We start from the raw sequence: 10,782 nt of genomic DNA on the forward strand, positions 1-10,782 counted from the left end.
ATTGTCTTAACTCGCCATAAGCTGAGCTTCAAGTAATGTTTCTTCACCTCACTGAAAGTCAAGTCTGTTTTTTTAAACAGCCATTGAAAAATGACAGTTCCTCAGTATTTAAAAAATATTTTCAACACTCCCAGCCGTGATAATCACCAAGCCTTGGTGTGAAAGAGCTAAATATCATGATCGGATGATTCCATATATCCAGTGGAAACATTTAAAACAGCTGTCTGTCCTGTGCTCGCTGGTGTGGGAAACGCGCAGTGCCTGAAATAGGCTTGTTGATGCAGTGTTGCAAGTTCGCTAGGGACAGATTCAGGCTGGATCCAGTTGACGATTTGATACAATGTTTCATTATAGCAGTAGCTCAAGTCAAGATGGATAGAAAGGGAGGCAGAGTAGAGAGATGAATGGGATTGAAAGAACCGGAATTTGCATCAGGATGTTTTTATTTGTCAGCTTTAGCCCTATGCATTTTACTTACCGGTAGTTGACATGTCCTACTGATGCTGGCAGTTCTATGCACTCACTCCTTTAGCTCCACAGCGTATACATTTTTATTTAAGTAGTCAGTTAAGAACAAATTCTTATTTACAATGATGGCCTACCAAAAGGCCTCCTGCGGGGGCGGGGATTAAAAATAAGAGCTAACACAACAATAAAAGAGACCTAAGACAACAGCATGACAATGTGTTCATATGGCTGCGGCTGGTGCTCTAGCCTTGGTTGAATTTGAACTTTGTATTATTTTAGTTCAGATTTTTTTTGCTGATTAAACACATGACAATGATTGAGAAACCAAACGGATGGCGGCGATGGAAACCCGGATGATGTTGGGATCAGGAACCACCAGCCTGCGGAGGGAAACATGGAAAGGAGGGTGAGATCCAGTAGTTGGTGGGGAGTTCTAAAGGATAGGTTACTTCATTGACCCTCAAGGTTCCCACAAACCGAGGGCTCAGCTTCTGGCAGGGCAGGAAGAGCGGGAGGTTCCTGGTGGAGAGCCAGACGTGATCACCAGAATGGAACACGGGAGCCTCACTGCGGTGGCGGTCCACTGATCCTTCAGAGGGCGGTCTCCTTCGGAACCTCCCCAGCTCCTGGTTGGTCCTCTCCACCTGCCTGTTAGACTGAGGCCGGCACCCAGATGTGAGGCTGACCGTGCCCCCCCAGCTTCTCCATAAAGGCTTTCCAGACCCGCAACGTAAATTGGGTACCACGGTCAGAAACAATGTCCTTAGGAAAGCCATAGGGCCAGAAGATTTGCTGAAATAGTGCCTCAATGACCTGGAGAGCGGTAGGTAGACCAGAGCGAGAGATAAAACCCCAGGCTTTAGAGAATCAGTCAACAACCAGAATAGTGGTAAAACCATCAGAAGGGGGGAAGAGACATTAAAGTCAATGAACAGATGTGACCAAGGCTGCTGAGGCACAGGAAGTAGTTTCCCTGCTGGGGCGTGTCGGGGAGATTTGGATTGAGTACATACTAAACATGAGTTGACATAGTGTGCGTAATTGTGCCGGATCCCAATGGTCGCATATCCAGGGCTTGGACAGGAAAAGGAGAGGAGAGCAGGTTTGAAGTTGTGTTAAGGGAGTAGGCGAGGACCTGGTCGAAAAAGTTCCTGCGGCACCGGAGTCCACTAGAACTGTAGAGAACACTTGCCAGCGAAATGGGAACCAAAAAGAGTTTGTCGGAAAACGATGATAATGGAATACTTACGCCTACCCTGGGAGACGGAAGGTCACAGGACCGTCCCTCTGCTCTAGTGGACCCCGAGTTGGGACACCATTGAAGCTGGTTCCCCTTCCGGCCGCAATAGGGACAGCTGTTATCCAGACAGGTTATCCAGACAGATGGCCATCGCGATGAGAGCATCCAAGGATATATTGTCATCCCAACTCCGTCTGGACCTCCTCACGCAGTCCACCGTGGAATAGAGTGCGGAGCACCAGCTCATTCCATCCACTGGAGGAGGAAACCACGGCATTGCGATTCAGTGCCATCATACTTTTCCAGAAGGGACAGTCGGGCATCGCTGACCTGGGGGGATGGCTGGGGGACTGGCTCACAGTGACGACCCGTGGTAGGAGACCCTCACTGGTGGTGTCAAGGCGGTGAAGAACGTGGAGGACCTCCTTCATGGTCGTACCCAGTAGAGCCAGCTGGTCGTGGTGTTGGTGGAGTAGATGACCCTGTTCCTCGACCGTAGGGAAGATGGTGTAATCTTCCGCTGCTTCCATAATTTCTGAGGCAGTATTATGTCATGTAAACACAGAGTCAGGAAGCAGAAGGTTTAATAATAATTAACATGCCGGAAATACAAAACCAGAGATTCTTACTGAATGTAATCTAAACCAATACTGCCTGATGACTGAGGCTACAGAGGGCTATATGAAGGGAGCTTGTGCTTGTGCTGAAGTTCAAGTGTGCTTAACGATGAGGGGCAGGTGTGCGCAATGATGGTTGCCAGGTGAGCGCAATGTGGGTTGCCAGGACCTCTGGTTAGTAGACCGACAGCGTTGAGAGCCAGAGCAGGAGTGACGATAACATACACTTTAGAATTTAACGCGCATGCGCGGGCACACATAGGGGGTCCCGTGAAAAAGCATGCATGCCTATGGTGGAAATCAAAGGGCCTTCAACTGATTTGTTCTAGTGCCGGCTTTGTGCGTACTCCTATCATTTATTGCACGATCCAAAATTATCTGTGCGTTGTGTCACAGTAAAAGAGCGGTGCATTCTACTCAGGAGCACTTCTAGTTTCCAAATCCACAGAATTTACACCCAGAGGAGCGTTGTTGCTCATTTGGCGGCCCTTCTAGAGAGTCCCATCAGCAATAATTGTTTTGTACTGAAAGACTCATCTTTTTATGGGTGTTTCCCAGCAGTTTGTGATTTGTTAGTATTTTGTATCAGGGGTGAGTTCTTGTTGCCTCCCGAGTGGCGCAGTGGTCTAAGGCAGTGCTAGCTGTGTCACTAGAGATTTGGGGTTAGAGTCCAGGCCCTGTTGCAGCCTTTTTCAGTTTCTCCAACATCGGCTTAAATTAGTTTCTGTGTTGTTTTTTCCCCTTCCCTCTGGAAAATAGGTATTTCAAAGTAGCTTCAAATCAAAACTAGCATTGACATTATTTCTGTTTCCATGTGTCATTATTTTGCCTTTACTACATTACAACTGACCTTCATTTATGTTCATCAACAACTCACTTAAAGAGCATGGCCAGCTCTATGCATTGAATAGCAGTTTTATGCAACTTTTCCACAGACTAAGGGCCAGTATAATAGCAGAAGTTGTATACAGTGCAATCTGTACAGTTTGTTCAATGTAACACTGAACGCTACAGAAAAGGCACATTTCCATTGTTAGTCAGACTTTTAAACGGTCACTAGATGGTGTAGTTGTTCAAAGTGAAATGTTTTCATGAATATGTTTCTCTTCATCATGTTAATTTTCTTATATACGCTACATGACTAAAAGTATATGGACACCTGCTCATCAAACATCTCATTCCAAAATCATGGGCATTAACATGGAGTTGGTCCCCCCCTTTGCTGCTATAAAAGCCTCCACTCTTCTGGGAAGGCTTTTCACTAGATGGGACATTGCTGGGCAGAAATGTTATGAACTGACTTCTTGGAAAGGTGGCATCCTATGACAGTGCCACATTAAAAGTCACTGAACTCTTCAGTATGGGCCATTCTACTGCCAATGTTTGTCTATGGCGATTGCATGGCGGTGTGCTCGATTGTATACACCTGTCAGCACCGGGTGTGGCTGAAATATACAAATCCACTCATTTGAAGTGGTGTCCACATACTTTTGGTCATGTAGTGTACTGTACATTGAGCTAGTTTTATGCAATTGTATGGCTTATCAAGTACTTAATAATAGATCTTTACACTTTGTACACCTTGAATCATTACATACAATAATGATCATAGATTCTCAACTGAGCCCCACTATTGTTTTTCCCATCTTATTTAGTTTATCTTGATTTCACCTTAGAATAAACCTAAACTTCATTATCCCTTTCTCACACAAGTGATATCAATCATTTAAACGGTGTGCAATCTACTCTGCAAATCCTATTTCGCAAGAAGCAGGTCCTTAGCATAGCTCTGTCGGCAATAGTCCTCAAAAAGAAGACGTGAGATTGGGAGATGTGTAGAGAAGGGATTAAATCCTCTGACATGTTTCAGATGGAAGCAGACTCACCATGGCTATGCCCCAAATGGCACCCTTTCCCCTACGTAGTGCAATACTTTTGACCAGAGCCCTATGGGTCTGGTCAAAATATTGGCATCTAATTCAGCCCTTCTCTTTCAGGTTGCATTCAGAACTAGAGGGAACAGCTTAATTTATTTCATCCTGCATTGTTTTGCAGTGTTATCACTGGCACATTAATTAATGATTGCAGCTATGTTGTTGTTGATGCTGTGCTAGTGCCAGGTCCTCCTCTGTTAGGTGAGATGTTGTCTTCATAATGACTTTGGTCACTTCTCAGCATTCCTTCACAAGAAAGCATAATTATTTTTCTATAAAACCTGCAACGCATTCGATTATTAAGTATTATTGATCTGTAGGTTCTGTATTAACATTTGTATCTTTCTGTGTGTTTGTGTGCGTGAGTACATGTGAGTGTTCCTCTCCTGTGGAGTATGACCCCAGGAGTGATTGGAAGCCCACTCTGTTTGAGTCTCTCATACTCTGACCTCTCCGCAACCAGTAATTTCAAAGACGTCGCGCTCTTCTTTATCAGCGTCACAATGTCCTCAAGGTACTCATTCTCCACATTCTGGCCATTCACCTCCACAACGACATCCCCTTCCCACAGTCCAGCCCTATGTCCTAAGCCCTTTACCACCACCTGCAGGACAAAAGAAAACTGCAGTCATAACCGTGTGTAACGGATGTGAAACGGCTAGCTTAGTTAGCGGTGGTGCGCGCTAAATAGCATTTCAATCGGTGACGTCACTTGCTCTGAGACCTTGAAGTAGTGGTTCCCCTTGCTCTGCAAGGGCCGCGGCTTTTGTGGAGCGATGGGTAACGATGCTTCGTGGTTGATGTGTGCAGATGGTCCCTGGTTCGCGCCCGGGAATGGGCGAGGGGACGGTCTAAAGTTATACTGTTACACGTGGCACTCATTTCTAATAGGAAACATCTTAACACCTACCCTCGGTCATTATAACAATGCTTGTGGAAAACACAGCAGATCAATATCGGGAACTTTTGATTGATGAAAGCTGCTACTCATTACTACAACTTTGATTTGGAATTTTTCAAATGGCCTATTTATGTCAGGAAACATAATGATAGAGATGACAACAAATAGATGAGAGAGAGCTAGGATGACCATGGTGTTATGTTGTTGATGTTCAAAGGAATCCCTGCCCTATGAAAGTCCCTGGCTCATGTTGAACGCAACCCAGATTAAACCCAAAGCCTGATTCTTCTCTCTCTCGAGGACACAGAGTCTTGGACAGGGAAGTGAACCGTGCTCATTTTTACTCAGCCCATCCTGCATCTCAGTGCAAGGGGACTGTGTCTTCCTCATCCCCTCTCCTTTTGGCAGACTGTCCTCATGGAATAGCAGGGGAGATAGACCCAACTGCAGTAGGAAACAGAATAGACAGTGTTTTTTTGACCGGGAAGGTATTTTTAGTTGACACAATTCCTAAATATTCTAACACAAGAACTCGCTTAACTCCTATTGTGTAGAAGTCTCTTCCATGTATGGGTATGGTGGTGAGGCTAACCCGCTTGCCACTCTTCCCCAATGTCCTGACAATATTCTCACGCTCCATGGACTCCGAAGGATGCCCATTGACCACCAGCAGCAAGTCTCCATCCTGCATACCAGCCTTTTCTGCTGGACTCCCCACATCCACCTCACGGAGTAGGTGAGCTGGAATCGACAGCAACAAAATGTAGCTCAGCCAGCAGGTATAATGCTTATTATTTGTTCTAGGCATGTATGAGTCTTTCTAATGTCCTATTACAAGGTTTGTAGCGTGTCGAGTATGTCTGTCTATGCAGCACATTTTCCACGGACTTAGTCAGGATCATTAAGATATGACAATAAGAAATGATACGGTGGTCATAGTAGGTGCTTGTAACATGGTCATGCATGCAACAAATGGAAGTTTCTAGCAAAAGAGAAAACATTATCACCTGATGTGTGCATCATTCTCACCATTACGACCCCCTGATGACAACCTCCCTTGTCGTAATAGGAAGCCGTATTCATCTGACCCCTGGACCAGATGCATCGTTTTGGGCCTGTGTGGCAGATTGTGAGAGCCAGCCATGATAGGCAAGATGGGCAGTTTCCGCCGGATGTAGCTCGCTTCACTTTGTCTGTTGATGACTAGGACGGTAACATGGCCGCTACATTTCTTCACCTGAGCAGTACAAATCTCTAAACGTGAGGGGGAAGTGAGGAACATGCTTGGACGTGCACACACACAGACTTACTAAGACACATACAGAGACACATCTGCCAAGAGCATTTCTGAGAAGGAGGGCCTGTATGCTTACCATTTTACTGATTGCTGAATGGGTGAGCATTGATACCATGCACCGTTGATCCACACCAGTCTATCTCCACTACGCACCCCTGCCCCTGCAGGGCACTCACTCACTGTGCTCAACATGTATCGACCCTTCTGACCTGGAGAGATACAAACAGACACAATCAAACACCTTCACTGAGATCCTCTCGTAGGTAATCAAATCAAATGTTATTTGTCACATGCGCCGAATACAAAAGATGCAGACTTTACCGTGAAATGCTTACTTAACAAAGCAGAGTTAAAAAGTATGAAAAAATTATCAAATAAGAAAAATATGAAATTATAACACACTATACACTACCAACAATGCTTTGAAGAATCCTTTTTGATTCCAGGTAGAACACTTTTGGTTCATGGTAGAACCCTTGACACAGAGGGTTCTACATGGAACCCAAAAGGATTCTACCTGGAACCAAAAAGGGTTCTCCTATGGCAAACAACCATCTCTCGACCGTCTCTCGACTAACCCTATATCTATAGTCTGCCGTTTTTCAAATTGGACTCCACGCTTATCGGCCTCACCATCTCCCCCTCTCTCCTTCCGACTGTCTAGCAAATGATCTGCCAAAAAAGATTACGGAAATAATAACTTGTTTCTAACTTCAATGGGGATGATGCTGATCCCCAGACCTAAGACAGAGTCTTTGGTGATGTGACACAGCCTGGGTCGGGAACACGACTCCCCTCGGTAAGTCCTGGTCAGAGCCTGGAGGTCCAGTCCCTGGGCCAGCGCCTCCTTATACTCCTCCCCCTTCAGAACCAGCAGCAACAGCTGCAGCCCACATGCCTGGATCCTCTGCACCACATGTCAATCAGAGCAGAACATGTTGCAGCTAAGAAACAAAGACTCTGTTTAGACCAAGTAGGTCAGCTGAGCCAGAACAGCCCATAGGGAATGAGCCTGTTTATGAGGAAAATGGAAAAAGTCCAAGTTGAAACATGAAGTGGCATTAAGGATGCCCAAAATGTGTAATCATGACAAATTCGCTAATGTCCTATTTTGTATTATGCACATTGTCTCTAGTCCAATTTGTAGCCATCAAAACATAAAAAACTATGATCACTCCTCTTACCGTGGAAATTCCACTGCATCCTCAAAAAAGATCATGACAAAAATCACTCAAGTTTATTTTCTCTGCAGTAATGATTCCACGAATGACCCGTATGTCCTTGATCCAAAAATCCAGGTTACTCATCTCCAACTGAGATACAGTGCCTTCAGAAAGTACTCACACCCCTTGACTTTTTCACTGGCCTACTTACATTACCCCATACAGTCGTGGCCAAAAGTTTTGAGAATAACAGAAATATTAATTTTCACAAAGTCTGCTGCCTCAGTTTGTATGATGGCAATTTGCATATACTCCAGAATGTTATGAAGAGTGATCAGCTGAATTGCATTAATTGCAAAGTCCCTCTTTGCCATGCAAATTAACTGAATCCCCAAAAAACATTTCCACTGCATTTCAGCCCTGCCACAAAAGGAGGACAAGGCTGGAGATCACTCTGTCATGCTGATTGAGTTTGAATAACAGAATGGAAGCTTCAAAAGGAGGGTGGTGCTTGGAATCATTGTCCTTCCTTTGTCAACCATGGTTACTTGCAAGGAAACACGTGCCGTCATCATTGTCATCAAATACCTGGGTGTCTGGTTAGACTGTAAACTCTCCTTCCAGACTCACATTAAGCATCTCCAATCCAAAATTAAATCTAGAATTGGCTTCCTATATCGCAACAAAGCATCCTTCACTCATGCTGCCAAACATACCCTCGTAAAACTGACCATCCTACCGATCCTCGACTTCGGTCATCTATAAAATAGCCCCCAACACTCTACTCAACAAACTGGATGCAGTCTATCACAGTGCCATCCGTTTTGTCACCAAAGCCCCATACACTACCCACCATTGCGACCTGTACGCTCTCGTTGGTTGGCCCTCGCTTCATACTCATTGCCAAACCCACTGGCTACAAGTTATCTACCAGTCTCTGCTAGATAAAGCCCCGCCTTATCTCAGCTCACTGGTCACCATAGCAGCACCCACTCGTAGCATGCGCTCCAGCAGGTATATCTCACTGGTCACCCCCAAAGCCAATTCCTCTTTTGGTCGTCTTTCCTTCCAGTTCTCTGCTGCCCATGACTGGAACGAATTGCAAAAATCTCTGAAGCTGGAGACTCACATCTCCCTCACTAGCTTTAAACACCAGCTGTCAGAGTAGTTTACAGATCACTGCACCTGTACTTAGCCTATCTGTAAACAGCCCATCTACAGTATCTACCTACCTCATCCCCATACTGGTATTTATTTATTTTGCTCCTTTGCACGCCAGTATCTCTACCTGCACATTCATCTTCTGCCGCTCTACCATTCCAGTGTTTAATTGCTATATTGTAATTACTTCGCCACCATGGCCTATTTATTTCCTCAACTTACCTCATTTGCACTCACTGTATATAGACTTTTTGTTTTCTTTTGTTCTACTGTATTATTGACTGTATGTTTTGTTTATTCCATGTGTAACTCTGTATTGAAAGACTCACAGCTGTAATTACAAAGTATTGACTTAGGGGTGTAAATTAGATATTTCTCTATTTTCTTTTCAGAAATTGTGAGAAAAAAAAATTGAAACATGTTTTAACTCTGTCATTATCAGGTATTGTGTGTAGATGGGTGATAATATTTTTTTAAAATCTGTTATGAATTCAGGCTGTAACACAACAAAATGTGGAAAAAGTCACGGGGTATGAATGCTTGCTGGAGGCATTGTATTTTCCCCCGGCCCTGTCCGGATGCTTGAGCATCACTGGGCACAGTCACAGGTGATCATTAGCTTTCATGTGAGGACCCGTGTCCCAATATAGCATTTGATAGACACAGTCAAGTCCATTCATTACTTATTAATGTAGTGTCATTCTAAGGTTTGGCTCCATCTTTCACCATGAATATCCTAACCTGACTATTATTATGAGAAGGAGGATACTCACACACACACGCCACAGCATGCCAGCCCTTATACGAGCATTTCTCATTTGTATGCAGAATTCATCCTGTCCCTTCCTGCTCGACTGTTGCACACACACACACACACACACACACACACACACACACACACACACACACACACACACACACACACACACACACACACACACACACACACACACACACACACACACACACACACACACACACACACACACACACACACACACACACACACACACCTACATTCAATCTCTTGGCAAGGAGAGGTCTGTGCAGTCTGTCAGGTTGTTAGTGGTGATATCTGCAGTGTCATGTTCCCAGCTATCTGCTGACTGTCATTATTCTAGCTGTGGAGGGACCGGACAGCTTTTATCAGACGGCCTTTTATTACAGGATTGCAGCCTTTTTTCATTCTCTATTTTCGGTAGACCTAGCAAGGACTGCCCATGTTGTATGTTGACTATCAACATGTTTATTTTGGATACAGCAGTCAATGTATGCTGATGGAGTAGCGGTTCAGAATTCATTATTCATCCCCCCAAAAAATGCTCAAACGTATAATCCAGTCATTTTCATTTTAAAATCAAACTTGTTACTTCGTAAAAGGTAGAGACATTCATTTCCAGCACTGTCACATAACACAGAAGGCTACCTTTTAATCACCAATGATTAAACACACTTTAGAACACACTCACACTGACTCAAAGAGAGAATGCCTGTCAGAATATACCTATAGGCTATTGTAACGTAAAATACTATTTGAATATACAAATCCCGTGTACTCATTCGAATTCTGAAGCAAGACCAGCCTAGTGAAGCGGAGAAGCACGTCGGTGTCGTAACAATGGAGACTGGTCTTGAGAAAAGGCTTTGTGCCAAAACATATACATTAAACACTATACTCTCTTGGACGTTAAGATTCCTCTGTTTTGTCAGCATTCGAGATGGTAACGCCTTCTTCCTCCACCATAACACTAGGCCTCCTAGGCTTAATGTTTAGCTAACCTGTGACCAGACCTGGTAACCCATCACATAACTAAACACTCCCAAGGTTTCTTAGATAAGTGTTATCATACAATGGTTTGCGAGCTTGAACAACTCTGAGTTGATACCAACAAGTTGAATGTATTGACTATACTGTCAATGTAAGGTCATCGGGGTCATGAGTGCTACACTGCAGGTGAAATAATGGTTTATTATGGGCACAATGAGACTAAAACAGCAATG

At 44.4% G+C, this 10,782-nt stretch overlaps 1 pseudogene; it reads right to left on the reverse strand.

The window, feature by feature from the left end:
• Nucleotides 1–1,887: 1,887 nt before the first annotated feature.
• LOC124004879 lies at nt 1,888–7,764 on the reverse strand (annotated as a pseudogene).
• Nucleotides 7,765–10,782: the final 3,018 nt, after the last annotated feature.

The sequence above is a fragment of the Oncorhynchus gorbuscha genome, linkage group LG19 (assembly GCF_021184085.1).
Source record: "Oncorhynchus gorbuscha isolate QuinsamMale2020 ecotype Even-year linkage group LG19, OgorEven_v1.0, whole genome shotgun sequence".
Classification (NCBI taxonomy): domain Eukaryota; kingdom Metazoa; phylum Chordata; class Actinopteri; order Salmoniformes; family Salmonidae; genus Oncorhynchus; species Oncorhynchus gorbuscha.